This window comes from Lithobates pipiens, unplaced genomic scaffold (assembly GCF_037356315.1).
Source record: "Lithobates pipiens isolate NorthernLeopardFrog02 unplaced genomic scaffold, aLitPip1_a1.2 Scaffold_25, whole genome shotgun sequence".
Lineage (NCBI taxonomy): Eukaryota > Metazoa > Chordata > Amphibia > Anura > Ranidae > Lithobates > Lithobates pipiens.
The window spans coordinates 15,276,418-15,298,397 of NW_027507787.1; the positions used below are offsets into that span (position 1 = coordinate 15,276,418).

General features: G+C 41.1%; 1 protein-coding gene across 3 annotated transcripts in view; it reads right to left on the bottom strand.

The window, feature by feature from the left end:
- PHYHIPL (phytanoyl-CoA 2-hydroxylase interacting protein like) overlaps positions 1–21,980 on the bottom strand; it is a 257,080-nt gene that overhangs the window by 86,550 nt on the left and 148,550 nt on the right. The window contains exon 1 of one of the 3 annotated variants that reach the window (XM_077454130.1): positions 17,794–17,814. The exons of the other annotated variants lie outside the window; for them this stretch is intronic. The gene's annotated coding sequence lies outside the window, so the exon portion shown is untranslated. Of the gene's footprint in view, positions 1–17,793; positions 17,815–21,980 lie in introns of those variants that run through there. 3 annotated transcript variants of the gene reach the window in all.

The window sequence follows — 21,980 nt, forward strand, 5'->3', positions numbered from 1 at the left end:
TTGAAAAGCTGTATGGAAGAAGAATCTGCAGGCATGGTTCTCAGATATTTTTGCCCTTGAACTGCTGCAGAAACTTTACAAATGGAGCTATATTATCTTCAATGGGTTTACAGAGAACTTAGCACACTGGTCCGCCTCTGACTATTCTCAGCGTTGAGGATCCATCTCCTACTGTATTAGCGAGAGTTTCCTGGCACTCTAAATAATAACCAGTTGCCTTCATTATATTTGATTGAGGACAATACATTTGTTCAACTTTAAAGAGTACCAATCACAACTAAGTTAATGCAATATTCTAAATATTTAGTCTAAGGCCGCGTACACACGTGGGGACTGTTCGCTCAACTTTGTCCGTCAAACAGTTTCAGCGGACAGTCCGCTCAAAATTAGCATGGACGGACTTGCCCACACACGACGAACGAACAGTCCGCTGAAACCGTGCGCGATGACGTGAACGGCACGTACGACGGGACGAAAAATACGACGTCCTATACACTGCAATGCAAACTTCAGCGTGTAAATCCTTTCTGAGCATGCGCGGAACTTAGTTTGACGAACAAGCCTACACACGAGGGGACTGTTCGCTGAAACAAAGTTTCAGCGGACAGTTTTTCGGAATTTCCGAAAAACTTTGTTCAGCAGACTGTCCGCTGAAACTGTCCGCTGAAAGCCCACACACGAGCGGACTGTCCGCCGAAACACTGTTCAGCGGACAAAGTTGAGCGAACAGTCCCCGCGTGTGTACGCGGCCTAAGGCTTAATCTACACAGGACGTTTTACAACCTCTCCTGAACGATTCAACTTCACAGATAGTAACCAACATTTAAAAACTTCCATTTTGATGCATTTACATGCTGTGTTTAGAAGCGTTTTTTTTTTTTCAAATGTTAAAAAATTAAAACCGTTTGTAAAATAAACACGGCTAAATGTGAGTTACCACATTTACAAGCTGTTACAGGAGTTTGTCGTTTCAAATGCCTCTGAACATCCATCCTGAATGCATTTTTTTGCTTTCACAAAAATGCTTCTAAACTCAACTGCCTAGAAACTACTATAAACGACCTTGTGTACATGTATTGATAAGAAAAGGAGAATCCAGGGGCAGCTGAAAAAAAAAAAACGCCCAACTGCTCCTAAGTGTCAGTTTACCTGCAGCAGTGTAAAAGTGTCTTTGTAACTGTGCATGTTATCAAAGACTTAAATGTTCCTCCTTATTTAGGGCTGCTTTAGTTTTCTTTTTCTGACTACAGCTTGAGTCCAAGGATCAAATGTCAGCTGAAGTCTGATATGTCCTGTCTGGTCTCACATTCTGTTTACCAGTTTCTGAATGAACGTTGTGAAAAGTAGTAGCCGACTTACTCATACAAGCCAAGGTGCAGTGTAGAGTAGGTAAAGCTAAATAAAGGGGAGAACAAATTGTATAGAAGTATGCCTGAATAATAGTAATAATAATAATAATAATAATAATATACATCCCTGGGAATTACAGACCAGTTAGCCTAACATCAATAGTATGCAAGCTCTTTTAAGGGATTATAAGGGACTATATACAAGATTTTAATAATGAGAACATTATCATTAGCAGTAATCAACATGGATTCATGAAGAATCGTTCTTGCCAAACCAATCTATTAACCTTCTATGAGAAGGTGAGTTGCCATCTAGATAAAGAAAGGCCCGTAGACGGGGTGTATCTGGATTTTCAAAAGCATTTGACAGAGTTACCCATAAATGTTTACTGTACAAAATAAGGTCAGTTGGCATGGACCATAGGGTGAGTACATGGATTGAAAACTGGCTACGAGGAGCGAGTTCAGAGGGTGGTGATAAATGGGAAGTGCTCGGAATGGTCAGGGGTGGGCGGCGGGGTCCCCCAGGGTTCTGTGCTGGGACCATCCCTATTTAATTTGTTCATGAATGACCTGGTGGATGGGGTAAACAGTTTAATCTCTGTATTTGCAGATGATACTAAGCTAAGCAGGGCAATAACACACACACACACACATACATATATATATATATATATATATATATATATATATATATATATATATATATATATATATATATAATATTATAATTTCATATTTCAAATTGTATTATACCCGGGATGTCTATTAGACTCTTGTTTGGATGGATTTAAGTGAATTATTTCTAAGAATTACAGGCCTACAATATAAAACGCCAAATTTTCATGCAAAATAATGGTACCGCTGTCAGCACCTAAAATCTGAAATAATCATATCGCCAGGGAGGTTAACAAGACACGTGGCCACTCATTAAAATTAGAAGAAAAGCAGTTTAACCTTAAACTACTTAGAGGGTTCTTTACTGTAATGCCGCGTACACACGATCAAACAATCGTGTGTGGGCTCCGGCTGACTTTTTTTTACCCAAAAGTCCAGCGGACTAAGAAAGTAGTTTTGCACCAAAATATGTCCGCCGGACTCGCAGTCCAATAACAATACAGCCATGTGTGTGCTAGTCCGCTGTACTTTTGAAATGAATGGACTTTTCCCGCACTGAGAAAAGTCCGCTCATTTTGAGCGCAGCTCAAGAAAAGAAGAGAAGATGAGAAGACGGCGGCAGCGGCGACAGAAGACTGGGCCATCGCTTGTAAAAGAGCTAGAAGAAGGCGCGGAGGTCCGGCAAGAAGAACCGAAGAGGGGGACAAGACCCCCGAAGTCAGAAGAAGAGGGAGGCGGCGACGAAGAAGAAAGCCAGGCTCCTCTGCTAGTAAAAGAGCTAGCAAAAGAGCAGAAGATAGCGGAGTCCAGCGAGAAGACCCCCGGAGCTGTGCAATAAACTATTTTAACCCTTGTGTGTTGTTTTTTTTTTTTTTTTTCACAGGTGAATGGGTAGGGATACATTGTACCCCATACTCATTCACATAGGGTGGGGGGCCGGGATCCGGGGGTAATTTTTTCGGCATAGGGCTTCCCCTTTAACTCCATATCAGGTGACGGGGCCAGCAACGCTGCCCTCACTGGTCCCGGCTACCTGGAGCCGTGCTCAAAATGAACGGACTTTCCTGTGTGTGTGTGGGCGAGTCCATTCATTTCAAAAGTACGGCGGATAGTCCGCTGCAAAAGTACCGTGTGGGGGCAGGTAGCTCGTTCGGACAGTCTGGCGGTTTGTCCACCAGACTAAGTCCACCAGATAGTCTGATACGTGTGTACGTGGCATAAGAGTGGCAAGGATGTGGAATTCCCTTCCACAGGCGGTGGTCTCATCGGGGAGCATAGATAGTTTAAAAAAAACTCTTAGATAAGGACCTGAACGACCACAACATACAGGGAAATACAATGTAATACTGTCATATAATCACGCACATAGGTTGGACTTGATTGACTTGTGTCTTTTTTTCAACCTCACCTACTATGTAACTATGTAATAATAACAACAAAAGAAAGATGGATTATGCAGATCTATAAATAAGCCTGGTAAATTGCAAACTGGGTACGGGTATCTGGGTGCATTTTCCGCCTGAGCGGTTTCCACTACAATATATTATGCTGGCCACAGAGACTCTTCATCCTTGAAAATTATTGGTATGCAAGATCCCCTGTCAGTGAAAGCTGGAGTAATTTGCTTCCAGTTCAGACCTTTCTTCAGAAGTACCCGCACCAGAGCGAGGTCTTCAATCCACAACTTCCTTTGCAGCTCCTTGTTTTATGTTAGATGACATTTTAAACCACAAAAATGTGGGTATTTAAGGCATCCCTTTGTTGGGGGACAGGTTTTGAGATCATTATAGAAAACTGTGGATTCCACAGATTGAGGGTCCTAAATAGGAGGAGGATTAAAGAAGAGGTCAAGGCAAAAAAAATTCAGCTTTGGAAAGACTGGGGAAGGGTTAGTGCTTCAGTTAAAGATTTACTTTTGTCTTTCATCCCATTGGGAAGACTTCTTGGTAATTTCCCTCTTGGCAAAAGATACCACAAAAGAAAAGAATACACAGAATATAGACAGAGTAAAAAAAATAAAAACATTGGGTACAGTGGGAAAAGGTTAGAACCTTTGCCTTTTTTTCATTCACTTTAACATTTTCAGTTTCTCATTGCCTTCTCCTCTACAATCTGTGCACAAAAACACTACACGTAAATTTTTTTTAAAAAGCCACATAACATACGATGCACAAGGGTGTATGTGGTAGATAAGCCACACACCAGCAAGACTGGAAGATCCCTTGATAGCCACTGTATGCAAAAGAGAAAATGTCTAAACTATGTCTGAATATAAAAATACCAGGACAGAAAAACACTTTTAGCTATAGTGATGGAGGAATTTGTCATTCATAGTCAAGTGATCTTACGGAGAACATTTCTTGAGGGCATATTATTGAGGTTGTTTTTTGTTTTTATTCATTATGCTAAGGTGAATTTTTTCAGGTCTTGAGTTATTATGGACAAAAAAGGATTTTTATAACAGCGTACCTGCAAAATCCTTTTCTTGGAGTACATCACGTGCCACAGTAATTACTGTATGGATTATATGGCACCTTCAGGTGATGGATACTGGCACACCCTAGACAGGAAGTTCAATTCCCCATATAAACCCCCCCCCCCCTTACTGGGAGTACCTCAGTTTTGTAGCAAGGCAATACACATATAAGCGGAAAGAGGGAATAGATCGCTGTGTCCCGTGATGTACTCCAAGAAAAGGATTTTACAGGTAAGCAGTTATAAAAATCCTATTTTCTGGAAAAAATTAAGGTAGAACAATATCCTGGTTTAGATGAAAACCTAAAACCACCTTTGGCAGAATGCTAGGGTGAGGATGAAATACTACTCTATCCTTGTGAATGATTAAATATGGCTTTTTACAAGATAGAGCCGCCAATTCTGATACCCTTCTTGCAGAAGAAATGGCTACCAGAAAAACTAGCTTTCTTGTCAAAAGGACTATGTTGTATCGGCTCAAAAGGCTGTTTCTGTAATGCCGACTAAATTCAAGTCCCAAGGGTTCAGGGGTGTTCTAACTGGTGGATTAAGCACCCTGTTACATGTGTTACATGTGTTACACCCTGTATAAAGCTTCGGACCAAAGAATGCGAAGCAAGCGGACATTGAAACAATACCGATAAGGCCGAGACCTGGCCCTTGATAGTACTCAAGGTCATCTTCATCTCTAATCCCATTTGCATTAAGGCAAGAACTCTACCTAGGACATACTTTCTACTTTCTGGGATGCCAACTCCTGGATTCACACCAAGAAAAATATGCTTTCCAGACTCTATAATACAGGACTCTGGAAGCTTGCTTCCTTGCATTAATCAAGGTAGATATCACTGAGCCTGAAAGCCCACAATTCTTCAGAATGTGGGTTTCAATAGCATTAAACCATTAAATTTAGCGTTTGTAAAGTAGGATGGAACACTGGTCCTTGCGATAGCAGGTCTGGATGTGGTGGTAGGGTCCATGGGGCTCCCACCACCATCTTTATTATTTCTGCACACCAAGATCTTCTGGACCACGCTGAGGTCATAGGAGAGAATGCATAAATAAAAGAGAACTCATTCCACGGGGTCACCAATGCATCTGTTCCGCATGGGAGTGAATCCCTTGTTTTTGACACAAAGTTGTTGACTTTGTTGTTGGACCTGGACGCAAACAGATCTACATCCGGGATCCCCCATCTTTGGCATATAGCCAGGAAGATGTCGGGGTGAAGGGACCATTCCCCGGAAACAACTGCTGGCGACTTAAGTAATCCGCATGCCTGTTCTCTACCCCTGCTGTTCAGGGAAAACCTTAAGCACCTGGATATAGCAGCATCAATTGGTGGTATACTCCACATCTTAGTAAATTTTTCCTCCATAGGATAAAGTGTTGTATACTTTTTAGGGGGGGAAAATGTTTATCTGGGTGCTTTTCCAGCAATGAATGTACAGGAAAGGCACGCAAAGCCTGGGGAGGTTTTAATGAACCCAAACAAGAAGTGGGCTTTTCAACTGACTCAGTTAAGGGTAGCTTAAATGTGAGTGGACCATTTCAGTAAGAGAATGCACCAGCAATTCCTCAGCTTGTGAAGCTGAAGAAGGTCCTTCCCCACTTGAACCCTCAGAAGAGGAGTCATCAGTCTCTTCCCAGTCCCCTGAAGGGGATTCATCTTCCCTCTCCCACTGTTTCTCTTCTTGAGGATCCTGGGTAGTGGAAGGGGACCTAATACATTTTCTTCCACTCTGAAGATGTGATTAAAGCCGTTAATATTTCCTCCAATCTAATCACGGCTGAGGAAAAAACTTCCTCAGCAATATAGACGGGGCTGAACTATCGGAAGCAATTGCAACCCCTGATGACCCTGATGGCTCCCTCTAACCAGCCTCCCTAGGCCTTTCAGGGGGGTATGGTGTTGCAGAGGGAGGGTCCTTAAAGCCTGAGGGTGACCCCTTTGTGCCCTTGTCTTTTGAGGTATTTGTACCTCTCCCTCTAGTCATAGTGCCAAGCACAAATGCAGAGGTACTACCGAAAATGCACCCACTGCTGAGCAAATAGTCCAGCAACTGCCGCTGCCATTAATGCTCAGCCTGATGCTAAATAAATGTGCCCTGGGAATGCCCCTGTCACCAACACTCATATGCCATTGTCTGCTTTGTGTCCCTTTGTCAGCTGAATGCATCTGAAAAAAGGTGCACTTTATAGCAGACACAGCCCTGCTTTTGTGAACATCTGAGGCACATCAATGTCGTGCTAAGCCCCGCCCTGTTCCTCGACTTCCCACCACGCCCCCCCAATTTTTTTTAAAAAGATTGACTGGATCGCATGTGGAGAGGGCTGGGGTGGAAGAGGGGAGGAGAGATTGATGGACGGAGAAGCACTGCAATGACGGTGGGAGTGGCGCGGCATACAGCCGACTGGCCCATGCTCCTTCTGCTACATGGAAAGAAGAAGAGGTACCTCTGTCCAGGTGGGGGACATTTGAAAGAAAAAAAACCTTCTTCTCATGTCTTACCTGGGTTGGGCTAGAGGTTTTGAGTTATTATGGACAAAATTTTTTTTTTTAAAAAGACGTATTTGTTGCTTAAATGTTAAAGTAAATAGGGTACTGACTTATGCAATTTCCGTTTTCCATGGGAACCAGTCAAGTATGGCACATGCATACTTACACTGGTCCAAGCTAGACCAATGTAATTATATAAAAATGTCCAACCCTAATCTGCAGAGCTAAAAACAGCTGCATCGTAACCATGGCTGTAAAAAGAAAAAGATCTTGGCTCCCATATTGCCCCGGGTTCCCCAGGCAAACTGATAAGCACACTTATTTTGTGCAAAAAGCATCATTTATAAATATAAAGTATAGCAAAGGAATATATCTACATAAAATCCCAGCTCCTTGTCACCTGATACTAGAGCCTCGTTAGGCTGTGAAAATTAAAAACAGAATGCATTAGGCCTCTTACTATGTCTCTAGTGTAGGTGTACAAACGTTTAATGGCAAATATAATCCAACCATGTGGATGAGGCTTAACACGCCCAGTCAGGGACACTGGAAACAGATGAGCAGGTGGCGATCATGGTCATGAGAAATCTGTATTAAGGTGGTATTTCAAACCTAGAAGTGACTATAACTCGTTACAATTAACTGTTTGTGCAGAATTCACTTCACAGGGACTTCACACTTGCTTAAACTGTATTAGACTTGCATGGTTGACTGATTTTCCACAATTAGATGGTGATGATTGTCATTATCTGTGAGGATCCTCCTTTTCTAGATTGATGTCAGCACAAGATCATCTCATACAATATAAATTTCTGCATAGAATTAATTTTTCCCCTGCTAAATTGGCGAGAATTTTCCCACGCAATCTTCTAACTGTTGGACGTTTGCTCCCGCCCCCCCCCCCAAGCCTAACTTTTTGTATATATTTTGTCATTGCGTGGCTATTCAACAATATTGGCTGGAGGTTGTATAATGTGAATGGTTGGCCGTGATCATTAGTATTCGTCCTTCTATTGAGATATGTTTATTGGGTCGGATTGGCCCCTACAAAGATGATCCGTACACTACTTACTTTTTATTTTGCCAGGAAAATAATTATTCTTTCATGTAAAAAAAACTGTGGCCCCCTTTGTTTATTAATGCCTTCCAGGCCATTACAAAGTGCTACCTCTGTATAGGGCTAGATATGCCAATAGACGAGTGTCAGCCAAATTTGGCAAAGTGTGAGGAGGCTGGATAAATGATAAATCCACTATATCTGATTGAGTGCCTTTATACAGCGTTGATTGTTCTAGGGGTGGGCATGTATTAGCTTTATGTGAACATGTAATAATACTGTATATCTGTTCTCTGCCCTTGATGAGGGATCGTGTATTGGAGTTTACAAATGCCTATATTATACTATGTTATTCCTTTAAGTGGTTATGTTCATGTATTTAAATAGGTGCTGCATTGCTTACTGGTCCTGAGGTATTGTAGTGCTGATTGTTGTTGACTGTCTTTTCTGTTTTGTATTTCTGTACTAAAAATAATAAAAAGAAGTTTAAAATAAAACCAAAAACTAGCCTTCTTCCACATGGTGCAGCACTTTTAAGGGGATACCACAGAGCCTGTATCCAGCTCCTCCTGCACTGCTTCCATGTCACCTCATTCTCAGTGAGGGACCCAAAGACTTCTCACTGTATTAAACACAAACTCTCTACATGTTTCTGAGCTTCTGTACTTCGAAGGATCCTCATCCTTCTCTCGCCTGCAAGCTAGATCCATAGGGACTTTCGGCCCATGTGTAGCTCACCAATCACTAGGGAGGGGGTCACGCTCAGAAACCCCCTCATTACCAGAGCACACGTCACCCTTGCCAAGTCACACTATTCAACCACCAGCTGGCACCCGACACTCCATCAGTTACTCATGGCAACAGCAATATATTCTTTCACTTCTCAACTTCCCCACTGGTTAATCCCTTGGTAGCATTCTCTCCTGAACTCCACTTTGTCCCCTCTCAGAAGCCCTGCTCTTTTCCAGGCCTTGTGTGCAGCCCTTTTCTTAAGAACTTCAGACCAGGCACTTTTGGAACTCTTTAGAACTTTTACTGTAAACTTCTTGAGGATACAGAATTAATGTAAAACAGTCTTTCACAGATTCCTCCATACACAGCTATAGTTCATCCTAGCTCAGGCTGCCCAGTTCATACCTCAGGATAAAGTAGTTTTTTTAGCACAGTCCATAAATGGCTTCCAGCACCCCCCCCCCCCCCCCCCCCCCCCCGACTGGGTGCACCAAAAGAATGGAGGCTAGCTTTACATGCAACATTCCTTCCTGAACTTTCTCATGGTCCAAAGACAAGGAGCCAGACAAGCTGCCTCCCATTGTTTTTATAGCCCACCACAAGGGGGCAGAGCTATGAACACTCAGGAATTAGCAGTCTTAGCCCCTTCCTAACTCCCTGGACATCCTGCTATACAAGAACTCACTAGATATACTTAACTATCAACACAGTGTAAACCAATAACATAAGATAGTGTATACCCCAACAGTAGGCATCTAGCTACAACCATGCAAAAAAAAAACTAACCAAAAGAACAAAAATAGTAAAATATGTACAACTAAGTAACCTTAAACAGTTTATAAAAGGAAAAGTGAATGCCTCTTGTCTCCCAGCTTAAAGCAGCCAAAAATTCTAAAGGGTTCATCTCACAGAGCTACGTCACACTTCCAAGCAAGTTCTTGGTGAAACACCCCTTGACTGTCAAAAGGAAATGGGAATTAGATGTAGGACCCCTGGAGGACGAGCAATGGTAAGAAGTACTGCAGTCAGTAGCCATATGTTCGCTGAATGTGATGCAAAGACTTACACAACTGTACACAATACTGAGAATTTACACTCTATGGGACTTACACTGACACCCATGTGTACTAGATGCGAAAGGGACCATGGAGACTTAATACACATGATATGGCGATGTCCCAAACTCCATGTTATTGGAGAGGAGTGACTGGCACCCTGAGCACAGTATTTCGGGTGTCAGTCCCTTGGGACCCTAGGTGCTGTATTTTGAATTTGCTGGATGAACTTGAGTGGGAATCCCATACCAAAGAGGCCCTGTCTAGGGAGCTCTTTTTGGCCTGCAAGTTGATAATGCTCCACTGGAAAAATCGGACTCATCTCCAACGGTCGAGGAGTGGACCAACACATTAGGCAATACGCTGAGAATGGAAAAAATTATATATCAGCATAGAATTTGTCCTGATAAATTTGAAAAATTGTGGGGGCCATGGCTGGACACTCCGGGTCTTGCCCCGGATGATCTAGTCATGGACCGACTGCTCGGCTCTGGAGTGAACTAAATACAACACTACAACTATATTTCTACTTGTATGGTTATGGTATAATGTATTGGTTTGTATATGGATTGAACAACAATATAAGGCTGTGGATGGTGTGGGTTGGGGGTATTCATAGGCTCTTAAGAAAGTTATGCCCTGGGGCCACTTGGCACTGTATTACATTGTTTTATATTTTTTCTTTTTGAATATGGATATTTGGACTGTATGCGTGAACTACTAAATAAAGTTCTATTTCTGAATAAAAAAAAATAAAGGAAAAGTAGAGAAACAAGTGGAGTCTTAAAGAATTCCTAGTATCACACATTTCCAGGATTTTCTCACAGTTCTTAGAACTCCTGACAGCTATAAATCGCAACTTTTGACAGACCTGCTGAGTAGAAGATGTAGCAATGTTTATTCGTTTGGAGTCTATTAAAGTACCTTGATTACACAAGAAAAATAAAACATAAAAAAGGATTTATAATGCTTTATATGCTTGCGCTAGAGAACTCTATCTCTATGCAGAGTATTGAGGAGCTGCACACAGCCTGGATTATTCTCTACTTTCACTTGTCTAGTCTTGTGCAATCAGCAAAGACAAAATAATCAAGATTTGTCAATAGAAAAGAAGACAGCTAATTTGAATACTGCTGGAAGTTTCTGACAACAGATGGCTAATTGAATTCTGCCAGGAAAGTGTGTTATTGAAAAAGTGGATCTGCTTCACTGCACATTTTTAAAGAAGTTCGGAATCTAAGCACAATAATAAAATAGCATTTTGTGTAAAAATGCTTGACTAATCAAAACAAACTGTATTACACAAAAAAAGGTTAGGCTGGTTTTATGGACAGACACAAGGATGAGCACATAGTTTAAATCCGCTCCCCTCATTGGTGAAATTAGACCAGAGTTAAAGCTATTGGGATCTGTTCACTCATATTGAAGTTAAATCAAATGAGATGAGTGAATTGATTTGCTCACCTTAGGAGGTGGCCAACATTGGAAAGGACTTTTATCATGGCATGGAATTTTGTAAATGTGGCAGGTATGGGTTGGATGTCTATTGAGCGATCAGTTCCCTGCCCATTATAAAAGAGCTTTGATTTGCCAAATCATTTTCTGATACGGTATTTGCGAACATCACATTTCTCCCATAATAAAATCCGAGGCATGGTCTTTGACTTACAGTGAAAACTATTCCTACTATTAGGTAAGGTGAGATTTCTTGGGTAGCACCTACTGGGTAGGGCATCAAATAAAGTGAGATAATGTATTCACCACATCTCATAGTATGGAAGTTGCTTGCCACACTGTTTTCTTCAATTGGCAGGAGCCGTTATAGCAAAATTTCTATGCAGCCTTGGTTAGTTACAATAAAGCTGAATTTTCAAGCCTATGAGCTCCAGTATTGGCCTTTCACAAGCACAGACACAAGAAATTGAGACTTTTAGATCCCATTAGGTATGTTTACCCACATGGGTGTTTTTTTCTTTTAATCATGTACAAGCCCAAATGAGCAACGGAGGGATTCTGGATTTTATGAGTTTATGTAAGACAGTGCAAAGTTCATTGTGAAGAAAACTCCACAGCTCAAATCATAAAACATCTTCAGGAACATTACATGGTTTTACAATTTTTTACTGCTGTATACAATGAAGTTCCTGGGTTTCTGCATTTACATAAACATTTGCACTTGTATACAAATATTTGTTCTACCTCAAATAAAAAAAACAGCAATGCCGCACTCAAGTTAGGAAAATTAGCATTCTACTGTATCATAATTGATTATTATTATAATCTCACTAGACTGATGTTAATGGGCTATATTTTATAGCAGGAAATTTAGAGTGTTATTCCAAGGATACTAAAAATATCCCTTCTCCTGAATTTTCACAATCTGGAGGCTGCAATTTCAGATTTTTTTTGGCTCTGCTTTATTACTGGACTCCAATGGGAAGCACCGATACAAAAAAATGAATGCTATACCAATTGCAACATTTTCTTTGAACACATTTCAAACAGTTTACTATAGGTGTAGGTGTGTGATGCGCTTTACTCAGCTATGGCATTGTGACATATTAAATGCAGTTTAAAATATATATATTTTTTTTTTCTTCAAAGAAAGCTATAATCCTCTTGGTGCCAGTCAATGAAGCTAAATCCTAAACATCCAACTGTTATTTTAGTTCAGTAATCCGGAAATCTTTGCAGTTCCGATTACTGAGACTCAGATTATGTAGGCTATTTACATTTTAGGCCTCATGTACACTGCTGCTGCTAAACGGACGTTTAGGAGCAGTTGGGCATTTTTTTCAGCTGCCCCTGAACTCTCTTCTATGTTATCTTATCAGTACATGTACACAGGGTCATTTACAGTCATTTCTAGGCAGTTGAGTTTAGAGGCTTTTTTTAGAACACTAAAAAAATGGGTTCAGGAGCTGAGTTTAGAGGCATTTCAAGCGTCAAGCGCTTCTAAACGTGGTTGAACGTGGCAAATCGCGTTTAGCCACGTTTCATTTACGGACAATTTGGATTTCCCAAAATAGATGGATGCCGAGCGGGGGCCATCTTTCCCTCGCTCGGCATCCATCTATTTTGGGAAATCCAAATTAGCCAAAAATTAAACCGCCTGTAAATGAAATATGGCTAAACGCGATTTGCCACGTTCAGCCGCGTTTAGAAGCGCTTGACGCTTGAAATGCCTCTAAACTCAGCTCCTGAACCCATTTTTTTTGGTGTTCTAAGTATTTTTTTATCACTGATTAACCGATTATTGATCTTTTGGAGTGGTTTGAGCACGGAAATTTGTGAGCACTTGTTTGATTAATTGATTCAGGTTGCACGATTGAAGTTTTTTTTCATTTATAGCTAAATCTTATATTCAGGTTTTTTAATTGCAGCACCTGTTTGTTTATTTTTCTACTCAGAGAGTAAGGTGTAGTGATTCACTTTTTCTAGGTAATGGTTACACCTATTAATATTGGTTCAAACCAAGAGTAATTTGATAGTGCAGACTTTTCCTTTGTGACACATTTAAGAGGGCCTTTCATGCTTTTTTTCTATTACAAGGGAAGTTTACATTACAAGGGATGTTTACATCCCTTGTAATAGGAATAAAAGTGACCCAAAAAAAAAAAATGATAGTGTAAAAAAAAAAAAAAAAAAAGAAAAAAGAAAAACGTAAAAATAGAAAATTTCAAGCGCCCTGTCCCACAAAACTCACATGCAAAAGCGAATGCATACGTAAGTCGTGCCCACATATGAAAACAGTGTTGAAACCACATATATGAGGTATTGCCGGAATTGTTAGACTGAGAGCAATAATTCTAGCACTAGACCTATTCTGTAACGCAAAACTGGTAACCTGTAGCCATTTTTAAACATCACCTGTGGAGATTTTTAAGGGTCAAAGTTTGTCGCCATTCCACGAGCGGGTGCAATTTTGAAGTGTGACATCTTGGGTATCGATTTACTCAATGTAACATTATCTTTCACAATATAAAAAAAATTTGGGCTAACTTTACTGTTGTCTTATTTTTTAATTTAAAAAAACTGCGCTTGTGAGACTGTTGTGCAAATACGGTGTGACATAAAGTATTGCAATGACCACCATTTTATTCTCTAGGGTGTCTGAGAAAAAAATCTGTTTGGGGATTCTTAGAAATTGTCTAGCAAAAATTAAAAATGATTTTAACTTGTAAATACCAAATCTCAAAAAGAGGCTTGGTCTAGTGGGTGGGGCCGAGATTCCCCCGCTGACGTCAGCCAGGGAGGAGAGGAGCAGAGAGCCTTGAGTCATGTGATCTCTGGTTAAAACCGGCAGAAATCTGCTTTTTTTTTTTTTATAAGGCACAGGCACTAGGATACAGGTTTTTATGTGACAGAGGGGATGATATAATGAAGCAGTGGGGAGAGGAGCAGAGCGGCCCTAGTGAGAGCTGACAGGCAGGGAGGGGAGGGGGGAGGAGGAGGACAGAGGAGAGCTGCAGATAGCAGTGGATGACGGAGGCACATACACTGACCACGGCGTCAGGGCTCATCAGTCCTGATATATCATGGTCAGCGTACAGAGGGGAGGGAAGAAACTGGCAGGATCAGTCAGATATTTTAGGCGATAGAAGGGGCCAAAATACACAGCACAAGCACTGTGCTATATAACATGATTTAAGGTAACAATCTTTTTTTGTGGTTAACAAACGCTTTAACTATCAAATATGCCACAGCCTCTTCTGACCATGCTGTGTTGTCATGTGACAGATGAATAGCAGGGCTTGAAGGAGAAGTTCACTTTTTGTAACATGTTACACTCATATTCACTGTGTAACATGCAACATGTTACAAATCCACCGGCCCCCAGATTTGACAGCCGGCGGATGATCTTCTTATCCGGCTTTGTCATTCCCTGCAAAGAATGTGGGGCTCCATCCACCCTGCCATGTCACTCATTCACAGTGTTCCGTGAATAGTAAATGACAAGGTCTGGCAGCCTTTGCGGCTGTCAGCTTGTAGTTCTCAATTAGCTACCACGGCGCTGCTGAGTGCTGTGTTAGTTCACTGATGCTTCTTGTTAGTGTGAAACTGCTTGGCCAAACAATGTACGGCCAAACCGCTTACACACAGAGTCTGCAAGAGCCCTGCATTGCACCCACGATCTGCTGATCATGAGTGCAATGCTTTCCAGGCTCCCACAAAACAAATGCACATTTTTTTTACCTGCAAAAAGATGTGCATTTATTATTTAAAAGATGAACTTATCCTGTAATCTAGACATAGCCCTGTGCACAGCCTGATCTAAGAAACAATTTGCAGGCTATTCGGAGTCTAAAGGTACAACAAGGTGCCTCTAGTTCAGCAGTCTTGCAACCTTCTGCATTTGGGCGATATTTCTGATAGTGTGGCTTGGATATTCGATTTTGGAAAAAAAAAACACTTATAAAAATGAAATCCTGTACAACACAATGAAGTTACAAAATTTCGAACCCAAACACTTTAGGGAAGTAATGGAACAGTCTACACCAGACAGAAAGCCATAATTAGCACAGAAGGGATTGGACTCATATAGAGCTGTTAAAGCAGCAGGGTCAGGATCACCTGGGAATATGAAAGCGTTGTTTTAGAACTGTAAGAAGACTTTTACAACAGATAGAAAAATGTGCAAGACATAGTTATTTATAAAGCATTGACAGAGAAAACCCTTGTTACAATTATCCCACACACCTTGAAAATACAGAAATTTTCTATACAAGCAGCTTTTATTGTCTAATGAATGGCAATAAAAAAATGATTCAAAGTTAGTCATGCATGTTGTCAAATTCAGACAGCACAGTTTGATCCAAATACAACTGGGTAATTGCAGTTATTTTTTGCCTTTTTACAAAATGTGTGTGGGAGATGTTGGCTTGCCACATGACGCTACTCAATAACGGCACACAATATCTGTCTGCAAGATTCACTAGTGGGGAAGGTTAATTGAATTTGTTTTATTTTTTTCACACCAAGGAGGTGTAAGACAACTATTCAGTATACATTGAATTAAATCCAGGGGTGGGGCAAGACTATTACAGTGAAAATTACTATAGAAATATGCTATTAGAGGTAGCATGCCGTATGCCCGGAGTGACGTTTGCGCTTATTGGATTGTACAGTCCAACACAACACAGTTCACCAATTATGCAATTGCAGGCACCAAATAAAAAAAAAAAAACACTGATTGTTACCCAAAAGTACCTTGCATGTATAGTTTACTTCCCCTGCACATTGTACACTCCCTCATTCTGTCTTGTCAAGTGGTTGGATTTAGCCAAAGATGTCCAGTTGTTTCAGGGACTAGGAAGTATGAAGATCAAAACCACAAAATAACATGTTTTCTGAGTCTATAATATGGCTGAACATTATAATTATTAAAATTGGTAAAATGGAATGATTGGTCTTCCTATGTTCTAGGCTAGATGCATGCTTGTTGGTCATACTGTACAAATAAACTATTTGTAGTATGGCAGGTCTAAAATATTTTAGTTCCTGTTGTGGTTATCACATTGTTGTCATGGGAAAATTTCATCTAGTTCAGTCAGCATTGCCAAACCTCGCAATGACATTGTGTAAATTGATAATTTAAAGAGCTGTATGTATGATTATCCTGGTCCCAAGTGTGTACATAAACAAGCTACAGCCACCGCCTGCAGTTCCAGATAAGACACCAGTACAGTTTTTTTGTAGCATATACCAAGTCCTAGAAAGCTTATTATGATCATTACTTTATAAAGCCCTCTACAGAACTCTTGCACACAGTGCCAGCTAGTATTTTATATATAGCACATACCATTCTCTACCCTCTTTATTCTTGTTACAACAGAAGTTATATTTAAACATCAGAACAGAGGTACAATATCTTTTATGAATGACTGTTAAATTCACAGAGGAAAGAAAAGAAAATTGTTGCAATCCCACATAGTCAGTAAATGCTTCATCCTGCATTTACAGCTAAATCACTAGGAAGAAAGGGAAGGTCGGGGGAAATTACAGGTCATTTTAAAAGGCAGAAGACTTGAGTTTTGCAGATAGCCTTATAACTATGCCATTTACAGAATGCAGTGCTTGGGAGCATCTAAAGTGGCTCCAAACCTTGCCTAATTTAGAGGTTAATATTTATGGCAGCTCAGGCTGTGTCCATGTTCCATTTGGGTTTTTGTGGAGCTGGTTCCTACATTTATGGACAGAGCCTTATAACTATGCCATAGCCTTTTAACTATGCCATTTACAGAATGCAGTGCTTGGGAGCATCTAAAGTAGCTCCAAACCTTGCCTAATTTAGAGGTTAATATTTATGGCAGTTCAGGCTGTGTCCATGTTCCATTTGTGTTTTTGTGGAGCTGGTTCCTACGTTTATGGACAGATCTCTCGACGAGTATGATGCTAATTATTATTTGCATTATTAATCCGAGGGGGCCTAGTTGTCTCCACAGTTCAGGAGAAAATACAATGCCGTACACACTTCTTAAGTGGTCTTAACTTTACCTTATATAAAAATTAATCAGTAGCCCAAAAAAACTTGACAATTTTATGCCAACTCCAACACAGTCTGAAAACATTCCATCACATGATACAAGATCATTTTGTTGGCGCCCTTTTAGCACTCAGTCTGGAAAGTTATAGAACTATAGTACTTTGCATGTGTTTAGGGTTCAGAAAATCCTACTAAACAGAGCTGGTTTGTACCATTTACACAGTGATAAACAGAACTTTCCTGAAGAATACATTTCATGTACACAAATCCCATGTAATAGTGGTTTTAAATGCTGAAAAAAATCATAGAGGATAAAAAGAGGTCAAAACACTTATCCTAAACAATGATGCAAGCCAGACTTCATCAAAATTCAGTAATGGAGCGCAAATCTTCATTGCAACTACAAGGTCATAGGTTTGAGGCAATAACATTGTTAGACTTAGCCCACGATAATATCTTGCATACATGTTTGACTATATAAAGGAAATTCATGAAATCAAACGTTCAAAATGAATACATACCTATAGGCTCTGAGGCTGGCCTGATCTTCTAAAGGATCACCGCTTTAGTAAATTACGCAGACGTGACACATAATAGACTGAAGGCCAAGCTTAGCTGAACTCTTAAATTTGTTTCCAAAGCGAGTGTGGACATCTTACCGTAAGTCTTTACGATATTCACACTTCAGATGACATAATCATGTTGCCCATAAAGTCAAAACAACAATCATCACTTGAGTGAAGATTTCTGAATCCAGCTCACACTGCACACAGTGAGAAAACTTGGCTTTGGTAAGGACTTGCTGTGACCTGTATCAATGTGCAGATCACGCTTGAACTCTCATAAATTTCCTGTAATGTTACCAGCTAAACTCAAGCACTGCCTTTACTTTGACTTCCCTGCCTGCTTGGTGTATTGTGCAAACATTACAAGCTACTTAAAATAATGAATACATTTTTGAGAAGACCATAGTGGATAACCATGTTGTCATTATATATTTACACCAACACTGTTCACACACAAAGGCTCATCCAGGTCTAGTTTACCTAAATGATATTGCTCATTTGGTTCATCATTATGGAATACATAGACTGGCTTTATTGCTTTGTTTGTGTATTGATCACCTGAGTCCCTAGATATTTTATCCTTAAATTCCCTTATCCCAGAATATTTTTCAAATTGTCGATGTCTCAGTTCCACACATTATACCTTTCAGCATTTGTTGTGTTGTTTACCCGAGTTATATATATTTTTTTTTTTTCAGGATAGATGGGGCTTTAATTAGGTAGCCCTTTTTTATGGAACTTTTTTTATTTCCTTGATTTTTTTTTTTTTTTTTTTTTTTTTTTTTTTTTTTTTAGTTTTCAAAAAGCTTTATTGAAAATAAGAAATGAAGTACAGAGTAGGGCATGAAAGAAAACAAAATAATTAATTAGAGGAATACATACACAAGGGATTAGAGACATATCTCAGATAAGCTACAACAGCAATATACCGAAGTGCCAAGGGGCACAATATTTATAGAGGTGCTTATAGTTAAAGGTACATACCAGGTCCCCAATCCAGTTCCCTCTGTGCAAAGGGAGCTGAAGAGGGGAAGAGGGGGGAGGAAGAAGCGAGGAGAGGTAGAAGGAAGCAGGAAAGGTGAGTGGCAGCAAAGAAGTATGGTTAGAATAAGGTTAGTAAACATTGTTGTCTATCAGCGTGTCAATCACATCACAGTGGTTTCAGGTTATTCTAGAAGGGTGCAATTCGGTAAGGATACTGCAGAATGAAAGTTAGCACCGGTGAGGGAGAGTACAATTAAATCAGGTACAGGATTTAGCTCTAGGATCAGAGAGCCAGGGCTTCCAGTAGGTATGAAATTTACTCAGGGACATTTGCGATTTTGCAAACAGGTGTTCCATCAGCAGGTGTTCATTTAAGATAATAATGACATTGCTGATAGTGGGAACAACGGGTTGCTTCCATTGGCGGGCTACAGCTAGCCGAGCTGCTATAAGAATTTGTGTAACAATAGGTTGGAAGGATGGAGGCCAGGTCAAGATGTCAAGACCAAATAAGGCCATCTGCGGGGTGATGACACGCGACAAACCAGTTAAACCAGTAATAAAGTTGGTGACATCCGTCCAAAACACTTTGATGAAGGGACATCCCCACCAAATATGAAGTAAATGTCCGTCTGTATTACAATTTCTCCAACATTTGCTGGAGTGGGTAGGGAAAATGCGAGCGAGTTTTACAGGTGTATGATACCAATTGTAGAGGATCTTAAGGACAGTTTCTCGGTGGGATATATTCCTTGAATATTTGGTTATTAGGTGAATTGCTCGATACCAATCTGCTAATGGAAGATGAAAGTTTAATTTGGTCTCCCAATGGGAGATAGCCGGAGGGTTGGCGGGTTGAGACTGCTGGGTCAGGAGGGTATAAAAGCAGGAGATGCCTCGGATTTTGTTGGAGGGCGAGGAAAGAAGCTGTATGATGGACTTGGTTGAGATGCAACTGGACGTTGGTATGGAGGTGAGAATGTGGCGTACTCTCAGGTAAATGTAGAAGTCTTTGTGAGGGAGAGAGAATCTGCTTATTAGTTGTTGAAAGGAGAGGAGCTGGGAGGCCTGAAACAGGTCTCCTATAGTCCGAATACCATGCTGTATCCATCTTTGTAAAGGTAAATCCGGAGAGAGGAAGGAGATCGCTGCGAAGGGTAGCTGGAGAAGAGCATGGTGGTGGATTCCTCCTGCGGTTTGTAGCAGGGATTTCCAATTGGTCAGAGTTGCGTTCACAGTGGGTAGAGAGGATTTATCGGGGTGGTAGCCCAACCAAACAGCAGCTAGAAGATGTGAAGGCTCTTGTATAAGATCCGTTGCTTCAATGAGAGTCCAAGGTAGTAGTGAAGACATATTCCAGAGCCTCCTGGATTGATCGAGCAATGTTGCTTTATAGTACAGTTTAAGGTTAGGCACTCCCATGCCAGCAGTCTTTGTCGGTGTGTAGAGCGAGGAGGCTTTAACCCGTGGTTTGTGACCCGACCATATGAATTTGTTAATCAGTCGTTGTAAACTAGCTATGTCGGATTGAAGCATCGGTATCGGCAAAGTTCGGAACATATAAAGAATATGTGGTAATAGGAACATTTTAGTAAGAGCTATTCTACCTATCCATGAGGTCTGTACCTGTAGGAGCGAAGTAGAAAGGTTTTGTAGCTTCTGGGTGAGCCCAGCTAGGTTAGTACGCAATAGTAGAGAGGTAGAGGAGGTCAGCTGAATACCCAAGTAAGTCAGAGAGGAGTTGGTAGCCCAGGAAAACGGGGATATCGAGGAGATATTGAGTTTGAGCTGCGGGGATAGAGATATCCCTAGCATGGCAGATTTAGAGTGGTTTAGTTTATAAAGGGAAATAAGACTGAATTGTTGTAAAAGATCGCAGAGCGGGGGCAGAGAGCATAGGGGATCAGTGAGCCAAATGATAATGTCGTCGGCGTATAGCCCAATTTTGTGTGCAGTGGAACCTATCTGAAGACCGGCTATGCTCGGGTGTGTTCTGATAGCTTGTGCTAGTGGTTCAATGACCATCGCGAAAATGAGTGGGGAGAGGGGGCAGCCCTGACGAGTCCCATTTGTGATGGGGAATGGGGAAGACAATAGTCCCGATGTTAAAACTCTTGCACTTGGGGAGGAGTATAGGCCTAAAATGGCTTGCTTGAAGGATCCATGAATGCCGAATTTTTGTAGGACAAGGTCTAGATAGAGCCAGCTAACCCGATCGAATGCCTTCTCTGCATCAAGAGAGATCAGCAGAGAAGGCACTCGACGGTGCTCCGCCCAATGTATCATGTCTATGAACCTGCGGGTGCCATCGGAAGCTTGTCGTAGGGGAATAAAGCCCACCTGATCAGGGTGAATCAGGTTGGGGATAAATGATGCTAGACGGGAGGCTAATAATTTGGCATATAGTTTCGTGTCCGTGTTCAGGAGTGAGATGGGGCGATAATTTGCTGGATCATGGGAGGGTTTACCGGGCTTGTGGATGGTAGTTATAGTTGCTTCTAGTGATTCCGATGGGATCTGTCCGGTGGATAGGAAGCCATTGAAGGCATTACAGAGGTGGGATGAGATCTGATCCCTATAAGTTTTGTAGTATTCATTAATGAAACCATCTGGACCAGGGGCTTTATGCAAAGGAAGCTCGTTGATCGCTTTAAGAATTTCCAGTTGAGAAAATGGTTTGGCCAGATCGTCAAGTTGGGAGGGGGTTATCGTGGGAAGTTGTAAGGGGGCAAGGAATGTCTGGATCAATTGTGCTGAGGGCTGCGGAGTAGAAGTAGATTGAGAGAGGTTGTACAGTTTGGAGTAAAAGGTTCCGAATTCATTCGCAATGTCTTTGGGATTGGACAGTTTTTGGCCCTGCTGATTCAGTAGGAATGGGATTTTAGTTTGAGCTGCTTTTTTCTTGTACTGTTGTGCTAAATGTTTCCCCGCTCTGTTGCCTTGAGAGTACCAGGTTAAGCGAAGCCGTCTGAGATAGAAGTCGTGACTTCTTTGAAGGAGCGAACATAGTTCATTCCGCAGAGAGCTAAGTGTACCTGCATTAACCGTGGTAGGATGTTGTTTGTTTAATTTTTCAAGAGTCTGGATGCGTTGCAGTAGGGCATTGATCGCAAGTGATCTTTTTTTCTTTTCCTGGGCTCCCAACTTAAGGAAAATAC